General features: G+C 41.8%; 1 long non-coding RNA gene across 1 annotated transcript; it reads right to left on the bottom strand.

Annotated features, from left to right (window-relative positions):
• Positions 1-1,252: 1,252 nt before the first annotated feature.
• On the bottom strand, positions 1,253-10,341 carry LOC141938463 (uncharacterized). Its single transcript, XR_012627300.1, has 2 exons — positions 9,558-10,341; positions 1,253-4,512 (listed from the first exon to the last, which is right to left on the bottom strand). It is a non-coding gene; the product is annotated as an uncharacterized LOC141938463 (long non-coding RNA).
• Between the last annotated feature and the right edge of the window lie 753 nt (positions 10,342-11,094).

Raw genomic sequence — 11,094 nt, 5'->3', positions numbered from 1 at the left:
AGCTGTAATAAAATTTCCCTACATTTTACAGAATCTTTAAGGATAATCAGTATATGCATGTTTCCACTTACTGTTTTGAATTCTTATTTTCAGAATATTTTTGGTAAGTCAGAACAACAGAACCAAAACAAGGTCAGTTCCGAGTCCTATGACCACTTCTTCAATGCTTCGCCTTTCATTTTTTGCCATGTTTTTCAAAATTTTTTTTTTTTTTTGTTCTAGATCTATGCTTTTAGGGCTTCTACTGCAATTGCTTGAAGAAAATTCTACCACATTCTTTTCTTTCTTAAAAATGCTCCAATATTCAAAGGGATTTTGTTGACAACTAGTTTGATATGAAGTAACAACACAGAACTCCCAGCAATCATCACCTAATATGCATTAGAAAAGAAGTCCCTGAGACAAGATGCTCTGTTAAACAGGTATTAAGAGCAGATTCCAGCAGAGATGACAAACACCCCAGGCTTACCTCCACCCAAAGAAACAAACCATCAGCTCCTTTTATACTGGTCACTGAAAAGCTGACAGGTGGTGCCAACTACAAGCTGCTGTTCATGAGACTTTAAATAAATAAATACACCCCAATCCAACAGCAGTATACCAATGTTACTGATTTGATATGTTATTGATTTAATATAGATTAGTATTAATTTGTTTAATTTTAATAGGTCTATAGAATTATAAGAGATATTTAGTAAAAATCCTATGCTGCATTTGCACTCTATACAGGAACCGAGGCTACTACGAACTCCCCTGTACAGCCCTGTACCAAGGCTGAAAGAATTGGTCAGAATCACCTAGTAGGAACATTTAGAACTATAGCTAACAGGCTTAAGATTCAAGATAATTTTACTTATAAGGTATTTAATAACCTGAAAGAATGCAGAGAGATGTCAGAATCCAAATTAATGGGAAAATAGGGAAATCGGCTGAAGCAACATGTAAGTTTAAGCCAAGAAAGTGTCCTCAGGCAATAGGTAACTCCGACAGGGGGAGATCGCGACCACCGACTCATTACCCACCAACTCACATTACACCCCAGACCCATCCAGGTGCTTCTGGACTCTACTGTGCAGAATCGGAAATAGGAGGAGAGTATGATAATGATTTCCAGGAATTGTTATGTTTATGCATGAATACTTAATGAATATGTATGAGTACGTTCCACATAAGATGTATGATTTTGGTGCATGGTGTGCGTCGTTGGTGAAAGGATTCACCCTGTTATATGTTGAGAAACCGAGACCAAAAGTTTCCAACCCAATCAGAATTTATTATAATTTCAGCAAGCAAAGTTAGTGAGCAAAAATCAGCGCTGGGCAGCCGGGGAGTCTCCGCTCCATCAACGGCGGCCCTCTTCCCTTTTTACAGTCCCTTTTTATATACAGTCTTCTTCCCGGTTGACGTAGTTTCTTTCGATATGCTCTGCGCATGTTCGTTTTGCTACTAGGGGGTCGCAGGGATGGAGGTTCTCAATCTTCCTTATTCGATCCTCTCAATATCTGGGTGGAGACTTGACCTGTGGGGGCTGATTAAGCAAGCCTAACGGCGTCTGGGTGGAGACCAGACCTGTGGGGGCTGATTAAGCAGGCCTAACGGCATCTGGGTGGAGACCAGACCTGTGGGGGCTGATTAAGCAGGCCTAACGGCATCTGGGTGGAGACCAGACCTGCGGGGGCTGATTAAGCAGGCCTAACGGCATCTGGGTCTCACCCACCAAGAGGCCCCCAGCATATCCTGCCAAGCAAACAAGCACTTTATCCTGCTGACATTTTAGTGAACAAACCCACCCAATCTATCACAATCCCCCCTTTTCTATTTCTTAATTTTGTTCACTAAACCTTTTTAATTCTTGTTGACTCAAATTCAAGCTTTCTTCCATTTCCATATCTCCTCGGAGTGGTTCGTATTTAGCTCTAACAAGCATTAAGTGTGCAGCTTCCAAGCGACTTTTTACAATTGTAATTAGTTTGTTAAAAATGCATGGTCCAAAAGTTAATCCCAAAATAAGCAACAGCAGAGGGCCAGCTATAGTCGAAAGCAAAGTTGTTAGCCGAGGGGAATAATTGAACCAGGATTCATACCAGCTCTGTTGAGCCTCTCTTTCCTGTTTTCGTTGTTCTAACCTCTTTCGTAACTCAGTCATTGTATCAATTGTTACCCCTGTATGGTCTGCATAAGTACAACATTCTTCCTTGAGTGCTACACATAATCCTCCTTGTTGTAGTAATAAGAGATCTAATCCCCTTCTATTTTGCATTACTACCTCAGATAAGGATCTTAATGACTTTACCAATCCATCAATCGCTAGCTCGATTTTACCGAGATCTTCGTCTACTGTTACTCGGAGTGCCTTCATTTCTTTTTGATTGTTTACTAAGGAGGCGATTCCTGTTCCTGCGCCTATACCACTGATGGTGAGAAGAGTAGCGATGGTAAGGACAGTGATTGGTTCTCGTTTTACTAAATGATGTTCAGGGGTTATATGCTGATCATAAATATATTCGCTAGGATGGTAAGTAATACGTGGTATTATTGATACCTGAATGCAGTATTCACTGCTTTCGTTAAATGCAACAAGAGATATACACGGGGTGATCCCAATGTTTGAACATATCCATTTCGTATTAGCGGCGGGAATCAGCCACTGTGCAGGTCTCTCGTTTTTTGATATCTTTGCTCCACAGAGATGCATTTTATGGGTGGGGACCTTTCCAATGCATCTCCCTTTACCTGTTACTTGGGACAAAGTGAGTCCCTGTGTCTGGTCCTTTCCTTTTTTCCATATGCACCGTGCAGGGTTAGTTCCATTTACTCTTTTAGCTTTAGCAGTCATTCCTACAGCCTCATAAAAAGGTGGTCTAATATTATAACATAACCAACAGTCTTTCGTTAACTCAGGTTTGGTTTTGTTTAGTATCCCATAACTAGCTTGCATAATTTTCCATAGAGTACTATATCCATATATATTGATTTCAGAGGTCAAATTAGTGGGTTGGGTATACTTTCTCTGGTAATTAGTGGTATTGTTTTTAACATTAATAGTAGAAATTGCCAGATTTGGTCCAATGGGTTCTGGGGTTTCATTAGGTGCAATTTCTTTCTTAATTGTTATAAGATTTCCCCGATCTGCTCCAGGTTCCCAATGTCTAATTCCCCAGGTTCTTCCCAGGATCCACCCTGGGTCTTCTGGTTTTTTTATATTAATATATATATATGAACATGTTCCTTTAGAGAGCATCTCTCCTGAGGGACCTTTCCAAGGTGGTGTACACCCAGCTGGACCAAATCCTACTTTAAGATACTGATCTGGTCCTCCTCCTGGAGCCCAATCAGAAGCGATAGTTTCACAGCCCCAATAGGCACAAAAATAATGGCCAGGGTAATTACAATATGGTTTCCCTCGGTTGGAACTAGGACACGTGTAAAATCCTGTTAAATTCAAAATTTTACCACAGTGGTCTATTCCCGTTAGATCACACAATCCCACAATGAAGCTTGGAGCCCCTGGTACAGTTGATGTACGTAAGATTTTACCATCTAATCTGGTTAGGGACCATTTAAAAGGTTGATGTGTTTCCAGTTCTGCAGTACAATAACTTAATTTTAACCATAACAATATTACAATTATGATATGCAAGGTTTGAGATGATGTTCCCCTGTATACCAGATTCCCTCTGTGTTGATTCCTGTGAAATGCAGACAGGGTTAAAAGTATGTTATTCACCCATTTTTCTTTACCAATCCCGTGGTAATTCTGCCAGCATCTCAGCAACGCTCCAGTTGGACGGCTCCTTCCTCCACAGTCGTCTTTCCCTCTGCCTCGCTCGTCGACTCGGGTGCTTCGAGCCACGAGGTGTACCATCTTCTCGGCAGCAAGGATGCTCTTCAGGAGGAAACACTCGCTGTCTAAGATCCTGTCTCGTAAAATAGGATCTCCAATTTGTATGTTTAATTTCAGGAACGTCACAACGGACTTTACTGATGAGCTTACGACAGAGGCTCTCAGTGATTTCCGCTACAAAAGGCTTTGGTTCATTCGGGTGATAACAATAAAAATTTGGTTCAATTCCTTTTGTAAATATATCCCACCATTCTTTTGAGCCTGAGGTTAATTCTCCTTTAGATATTTTGCAGGTTAATGTCCAATTAGTGATTTCCCTTTGCGATTTATAACAGGAAATGCAAACCCCTCGGGGAGGGTATCCTTTAACACAATGAGTCCACCACCTTTCCTTGCATACCTTACAGGTATAACATACAAAGGGATGACAATTACAGTACTTATTTCCACACCTTATTCTAACATCATCATTACTTATAAGTCCATCATCTAAGTAATAAGGGTTAGGTAAATACTCAATCCTGTAAGGGTCCAAGTCCATTAAGTCCTCTGGAATTTTAATTTCAAGTCTCCAACCGGGCTGGTGATTTTCCACGAAGAGTTAGTGATAGGTCCTTTTATTAAGCGGGCATGGGTCCAACCTCGTTCAGCAGTTCGGACAGCAGTCTCTGTGGTAAGCAATACAAGGTAAGGTCCGTCCCATTGAGGGGTTAATGATGATTCCTTCCATGATTTAATTAATACCCAGTCTCCTGGCTGGATTTTATGAATAGCCAAGTCCAGAGGAGGTCTTTGCACCACCATTCCCTTTTTCCATAATTCATTTCGATATTTCATTAAGTTTATAATATAGGAGTTTAATTTCTGGTCTCTTACTCTAGGATGGTCTTGGGGTTCCTCTAAATCATAAGGCATTCCGTATAGCATCTCAAAAGGTGAAATCCCAAGATCAGCCCTTGGTCTAGTTCTCAAATTAAGTAGTGCGAGTGGTAAACACTTCACCCAGGATAACCGGGTTTCCATCATTAGTTTGGTGAGCTGTTTCTTAATTTCTGCATTCATCCTCTCTACTTTCCCCGAACTTTGGGGATGCCATGGTGTATGATGTTCCCATTTTGTTCCCATTGCTACCAAAACCTCCTGTATTATTTTAGACACAAAGTGGGGACCTCGATCTGAGTCAATAACTTCACTCATTCCATATCTTGGTATTATGTTTTCCAACAGTATTTTTACTACTGTGTGAGCAGTTGCTCTAACAGTGGGGAAAGCCTCTACAAAATGAGTTAGATGGTCTACTATCACTAGCAAATATTTATATCTTCCCACTTTTGGTAGCTCAGTAAAATCTATCTGAATGTTAGCAAATGGTCTGTGGGCAAGCTGTCTGCCACCCAGTGGTCTTTCTCTAACTTGGGTTTTATTGACCCTTTTGCAAATTAGGCAGTCTTCTACTACTCGTTTTGCCAAATTATATATTCCAATGCTCATATATTTAGTAGCAAATTGGTCTACTAATGCTTGTACTCCCCAATGAGTCTGATCGTGAAACCTTTGCAAAGTTTCTAATGCAAGTGTTTTTGGTAGAATAGTTCTCCCATCGGGGAGATTCCAATGTCCCCCCTGGTTTTCTTTTACGCTCATCTCCTTTAATTTAGCTTTCTCCTGCAGGGTGAAGCTATACAATCTGTATTTCTTTACCTCTGAGGTATCGTGGCTAAGAGTATCAACTGGGGTCCAGTCTTTTAGGGCTGCTCTTTTTGCTTCTCGGTCAGCTACATTGTTTCCCCTATTTCGGATATCCATTCCTTTTTGATGTCCCTTTAGATGTACCACTGCAATTCCTTTTGGACCCCGTAGAGCTTTTAATATCTGCACTATTAATTCCTGATAGATTATGTCCTTTCCCTGTGAATTTATTAATCCTCTTTCTTCCCATATTTTCCCAAAGGTATGCACTACTCCATATGCATACTTAGAGTCGGTAAATATAGTTCCTACTTTATTTCTTAGATATTCCAAAGCTCTTCGCACTGCATATAATTCACACGCCTGGGCTGACCAGGAATGATTTAATGGTCCCGATTCCAATACTTTGAGATTTGGTCCTTTAATAATTGCATATCCTGATTTTCTTTTCCCATTCACTACTCGTGACGAGCCATCCACAAATAATTTTTCTCCTTCTCCTAGTTCTTCCTCTTCCAAATCTGGTCTAATTTTAGTTTGACTTTCTATGGTTATGAAACAATCATGTATCAACTGTGAGTCCCAGGGTTCTCCGTACAGGAACTGGGCTGGATTCTGGAGGGTTGTGACTTCCAGGGATAGTTTTGGGGAATCAATCAATATTCCTTCATATTTTAAAAGCCTGGAATCTGTGACCCATTTTTCTGCCTTTTGTTGCAAGATGCCCCGAATGTTATGAGGCGATAAAACCCTTAATTCTCCATTAAAAGTTATTTTATTTGCTTCTTCTACCAGGAGTGCAGCTGCTACTACTGCTTGTAGGCAGGTGGGCCAACCCTTGCTAACCGGGTCTAGTAACTTAGACAGATATCCTACTGGTTTCTTTTTCCCTGCCCAGTCCTGGGTAAGGACTCCATAGGCAGTTCCCTCATCAGTATTAACAAAGAGGGAAAAGGGTCTTTTTAGGTCAGGTAAGCTTAGTACTGGGGCAGTTATAAGATCTTTTCGCAGTTGTTCCAAATGTTGTTCATCTTCCATAGTCCATTTTAGCAGGTTATCCTGGCTCAATTTATTATACAAAAATTTTACTTTGCTGCTATAATTTTCAATCCATTGTCTGCAATACCCGACCAGACCCAATAATTGTCTTATCTGCTTTTTATTTGTAGGAGGGGGTATTGACAATATCCCTTTTATTCGTTCGGGATCTATTCTCTTTTCTCCTTTTGATAAATAATGCCCCAGATATTTAACTTCTTCTTCCACAAATTGTAGCTTGGATCGTGATACCTTCAGTCCCTTTAGAGCCAGGAAGTTTAATAATTTAATGCTTTCTTGCCTTACTATTGCTTCCTCCTTTCCTGCAATTAAAAGATCATCCACATACTGGATCAAGATGGTATTTTCATTTACCACATATTCTTGGAGAATTTTCTCCAATGCTTGCCCGAATAAATTCGGTGACTCGGTAAATCCTTGAGGTAAGACCGTCCACCTTAATTGCTGTCGACGGTGGGTTTCAGGATCTTCCCATTCAAAGGCAAAATAATTTCGGCTTTCCTCACTCAGGGGGCAAGCCCAGAAGGCATCTTTTAAATCAATTACACTATACCAGTGATTTTCTGGCCCTATCCTACTAAGCAAGGTATAAGGATTAGCCACTATGGGGAATCGAGTCACGGTTCTTTTGTTAATTTCCCTTAAATCATGCACTAATCTATAAGACCCATCTGATTTCTTTACGGGTAGGATGGGAGTGTTAAAGGGGGACATACATGGTTCTAAAAGGCCTTTTTCAAGTAACCTTTCAATCTCAGGCTTTAACCCCCACTTTCCTTCTGGTGGAATTGGATATTGTTTGATTCGTATAGGTACCTCCGGATTAATAATGGTTACTGAAAATGGAGGTATCTGTAGCTTACCAATCGTTTCTGGGGTATACCATACCTCTGGGTTAACTTCCTTTTCATCTTCCACTCGAAGGGGGCATAACCTAATCTTTAGTTCTTTATTTTTTACTTCCAAATTAATTCCTAATTCTATTATTAGATCTCTACCCAATAAATTGTAATCAGCCTCAGGGACTAATAATAATGATCCCATCCCAAATTTGGAATGTGTTTCAAATACTATATTTTTGATAATGGGTACTTCAAAGGGTTCTCCCTTGGCTCCTATAACTTGGGCCGTTTCTGACGATACTTTACAGCCCTGGGGCATTATCTGGATAGTGGATCTTTCAGCCCCTGAATCTACCAGGAACTCGAATTCCTGTTGCTGGGGACCTACCTTAACTTTTATCAAGGGCTCCTTATGTTTTTGGGTCCCCAGCAAATAGAGCCCCTGACACCCCTAATCTTCCTTGAACATTCTTTCGTCCCGCAGCCGCTTCCTGCATTCCCTTTTTATGTGTCCTCGGGCACCACAATAGAAACAGGTGCCCTGTTCTCTTCGTCTTATCATTCCTTCAGTTTTTTCTGTCCTGAATCTGGGGTTTTCTTTTAGGAAATCCCCATATTTTCCTAGTGTACGAGGAGGTGTCTGATTCCTTGGGCCTTTTTGTCCCTCCCGGACAGCTGCCACCATCATCCTGACTTGCTTCTTATGATTTTCGTCATCCCTCCGGACGTACACTTTCTGAGCCTCTCGCAATAACTCATCTAACCCCCGGTCCTGCCAGTTGTCCATCTTTTCTAATTTTTTTCTTATGTCATCCCAAGATTTGGCTACAAATTGAGTTTTCAGCAATGCCTGTCCCACTTGGGTGTCCGGATCCAATCCTGAATACATCTGGAGGCTTTTTCTCAGCCTCTCTAACCAATCGGTGGGGCTTTCCTCTTTTTTCTGCCTCTCATTAAAGGCTTTGTTTATATTTTGCCCCCTGGGCACAGATTCTCGGATGCCTTGAATAATAATAGTCCTTAGGTCCTGCATATGAGTTCTGTGGTTTGGGTTTTGGTGGTCCCAATTTGGTTGCTGTATGGGCCATTTTTCATCTGCAAAAGGACCTTGTACATGCTGGGCATCCCATATTCTCATTCCGGCCCTTCTGATCATATTTCTTTCTTCTGCAGTAAATAGTATACTCAAAATAGACTGCATTTCATCCCAGGTATAGGTGTTAGGACCTAGGAATTGATCAATCCTTTCAGCAACCCCCAAAGGATCTTCTATCAAGTTTCCCATTTCTTTTTTGAATTCCCTAACATCCCCTGAGTTAAGGGGTATAGATACAAATCCTATCCCTGGTTGTGGTCCCCCCATTGGTGTCTCCCGGAGTGGATATAATTTTTGTTGTTTTGCCTGACTTCTAGTTGCCCTTCTGGAACTTCTGGGGGTGTCTGAGGAAGTTTCAGAGTCGCTCTCAGTTTCCTCAGGGGCTGAGGGTGGTGGATTGGCAATAGGTGGTGGGGGTGGTATATAAGGTGGGGGTAATAAGGGAACCTCTTCTTTGTCTCGTTTTTTCTTACCGTTTTTCCCACCCCCCTTTTCTTTTAGGGCAAACAGATAGCTTTTGGCTCCTGATCCCATCCACATGTTAGCATAATCACTCTCCTCCGGATTAACCGGTTCCTTAGAATTGACATATGTGTTTAGGGCCTCACATACCCAATTTTCAAAAGACCCAAAGATTGGCCAGCAGACATGTTCTTCCTTAATATTCTGACCTCCCCAAATTTCCATACAGAAATGGATCATTTTTGCTTTATTCTTTCCTTTGCTTTTTGAAAAATCCCTCCAATTTTTCAACATTAATCCTAAGGGACTATCAGGCGGGATAGGGGGCAACCGCACAGGGGGCCCTCCACCCATGGGACCAGGGGGCTTGCTTTTCCCCTGTCCCATCTTCCGAAGCGCACTCTTTCTCACTCACACACGTTCCCCTGGTTCGTGGCCCACGCCCTCGCGGGCTATGGGAACCGCACTACTGAGGGTCCGCACTCGCTTGGTTCCACTGGAACCACTCACATGCAACGCTTCAGGATCACCAACCCCAACCGAACGGATTTCCAAATATACTTACACGTCCTGTGTCTTCGTCCGGACTTTTTGTGCACAAAGATTACAGGGTCGACCGGTTCCTTTTGCTCACTACTTTAGATTTTGGGTTCGTCAGTGGAAAGTGTGGAGACTTTGGGAACAGCTAGGACCACCAAAGGATGGTGGGGCGCCTTCCCTGCTGCCCAAGTCCAGCCACTATATTTCCATCCGAGTCACGGCACCAAATTGTTATATGTTGAGAAACCGAGACCAAAAGTTTCCAACCCAATCAGAATTTATTATAATTTCAGCAAGCAAAGTTAGTGAGCAAAAATCAGCGCTGGGCAGCCGGGGAGTCTCCGCTCCATCAACGGCGGCCCTCTTCCCTTTTTACAGTCCCTTTTTATATACAGTCTTCTTCCCGGTTGACGTAGTTTCTTTCGATATGCTCTGCGCATGTTCGTTTTGCTACTAGGGGGTCGCAGGGATGGAGGTTCTCAATCTTCCTTATTCGATCCTCTCAATATCTGGGTGGAGACTTGACCTGTGGGGGCTGATTAAGCAAGCCTAACGGCGTCTGGGTGGAGACCAGACCTGTGGGGGCTGATTAAGCAGGCCTAACGGCATCTGGGTGGAGACCAGACCTGTGGGGGCTGATTAAGCAGGCCTAACGGCATCTGGGTGGAGACCAGACCTGCGGGGGCTGATTAAGCAGGCCTAACGGCATCTGGGTCTCACCCACCAAGAGGCCCCCAGCATATCCTGCCAAGCAAACAAGCACTTTATCCTGCTGACATTTTAGTGAACAAACCCACCCAATCTATCACAACCCGTGCACCCGGCCGTTAATAAAGAAGTGTCTGCTTATCTGCATCAAATTGGTGTTGATAAGTTTTATTCCGAGTTTTTCGGTAACATGAGGGAAATACCAAATTCCCCATTCTTTCTTATTCAAGTGATTACATGAATACATAAAAGCCTCGTTCTTTGTTTCAAAATAGTTTTTAACATTATGAAGAGTTTGATATGCAAGTGCTGACCCTTCTTAGTTACACCAAATCAAAACATAAGTTAGTCCAAGTTCTGCAGTTTTTGTTCCTGAATGAAAGTGTGAAGCTAGACAAAGACTACAAAACCAGTTTGTGTCAGAGAATGATTTTGTCACCAATACGCTAAATTTGGTAGAAGACTAAATTAAATATCTACAAATACTATGTATGATTAATCAATACTGAGAACATTCTAAGGTAAAATAGCATGTGTAGCTCAGCAAAAACATTTAAAAACGCCAGAGAAGGCACTGGCTAATAAGTAGCCTTGTGAAAGCTGCAGCTCTTCAAGGCTCCTTCTGACTATTCTTCTGACTTATACAGAAAAGTTTTTTAAGTATTCATTTCAAAAGAAAGAAAAAAGTAGTAATCCAGACTAGCTGAATGCACACTACTTCCTACTGAGTAAGAAACATCTTTAAGTTTTGGCAGCAGGTAGCTGCGATCCTGACTATCCTTGATTACCCTTTTGGAACATGCTGAACTTTTAACAAAGAAGAAAACATTCGTTTGCTTTATTTGAAGGGCTAG

Source organism: Strix uralensis, unplaced genomic scaffold (assembly GCF_047716275.1).
Source record: "Strix uralensis isolate ZFMK-TIS-50842 unplaced genomic scaffold, bStrUra1 scaffold_45, whole genome shotgun sequence".
Taxonomy (NCBI): Eukaryota; Metazoa; Chordata; class Aves; order Strigiformes; family Strigidae; genus Strix; species Strix uralensis.
The sequence above is the reverse complement of the archived record's forward strand: the minus strand, read 5'-3'. Positions and strand labels throughout refer to the sequence as shown.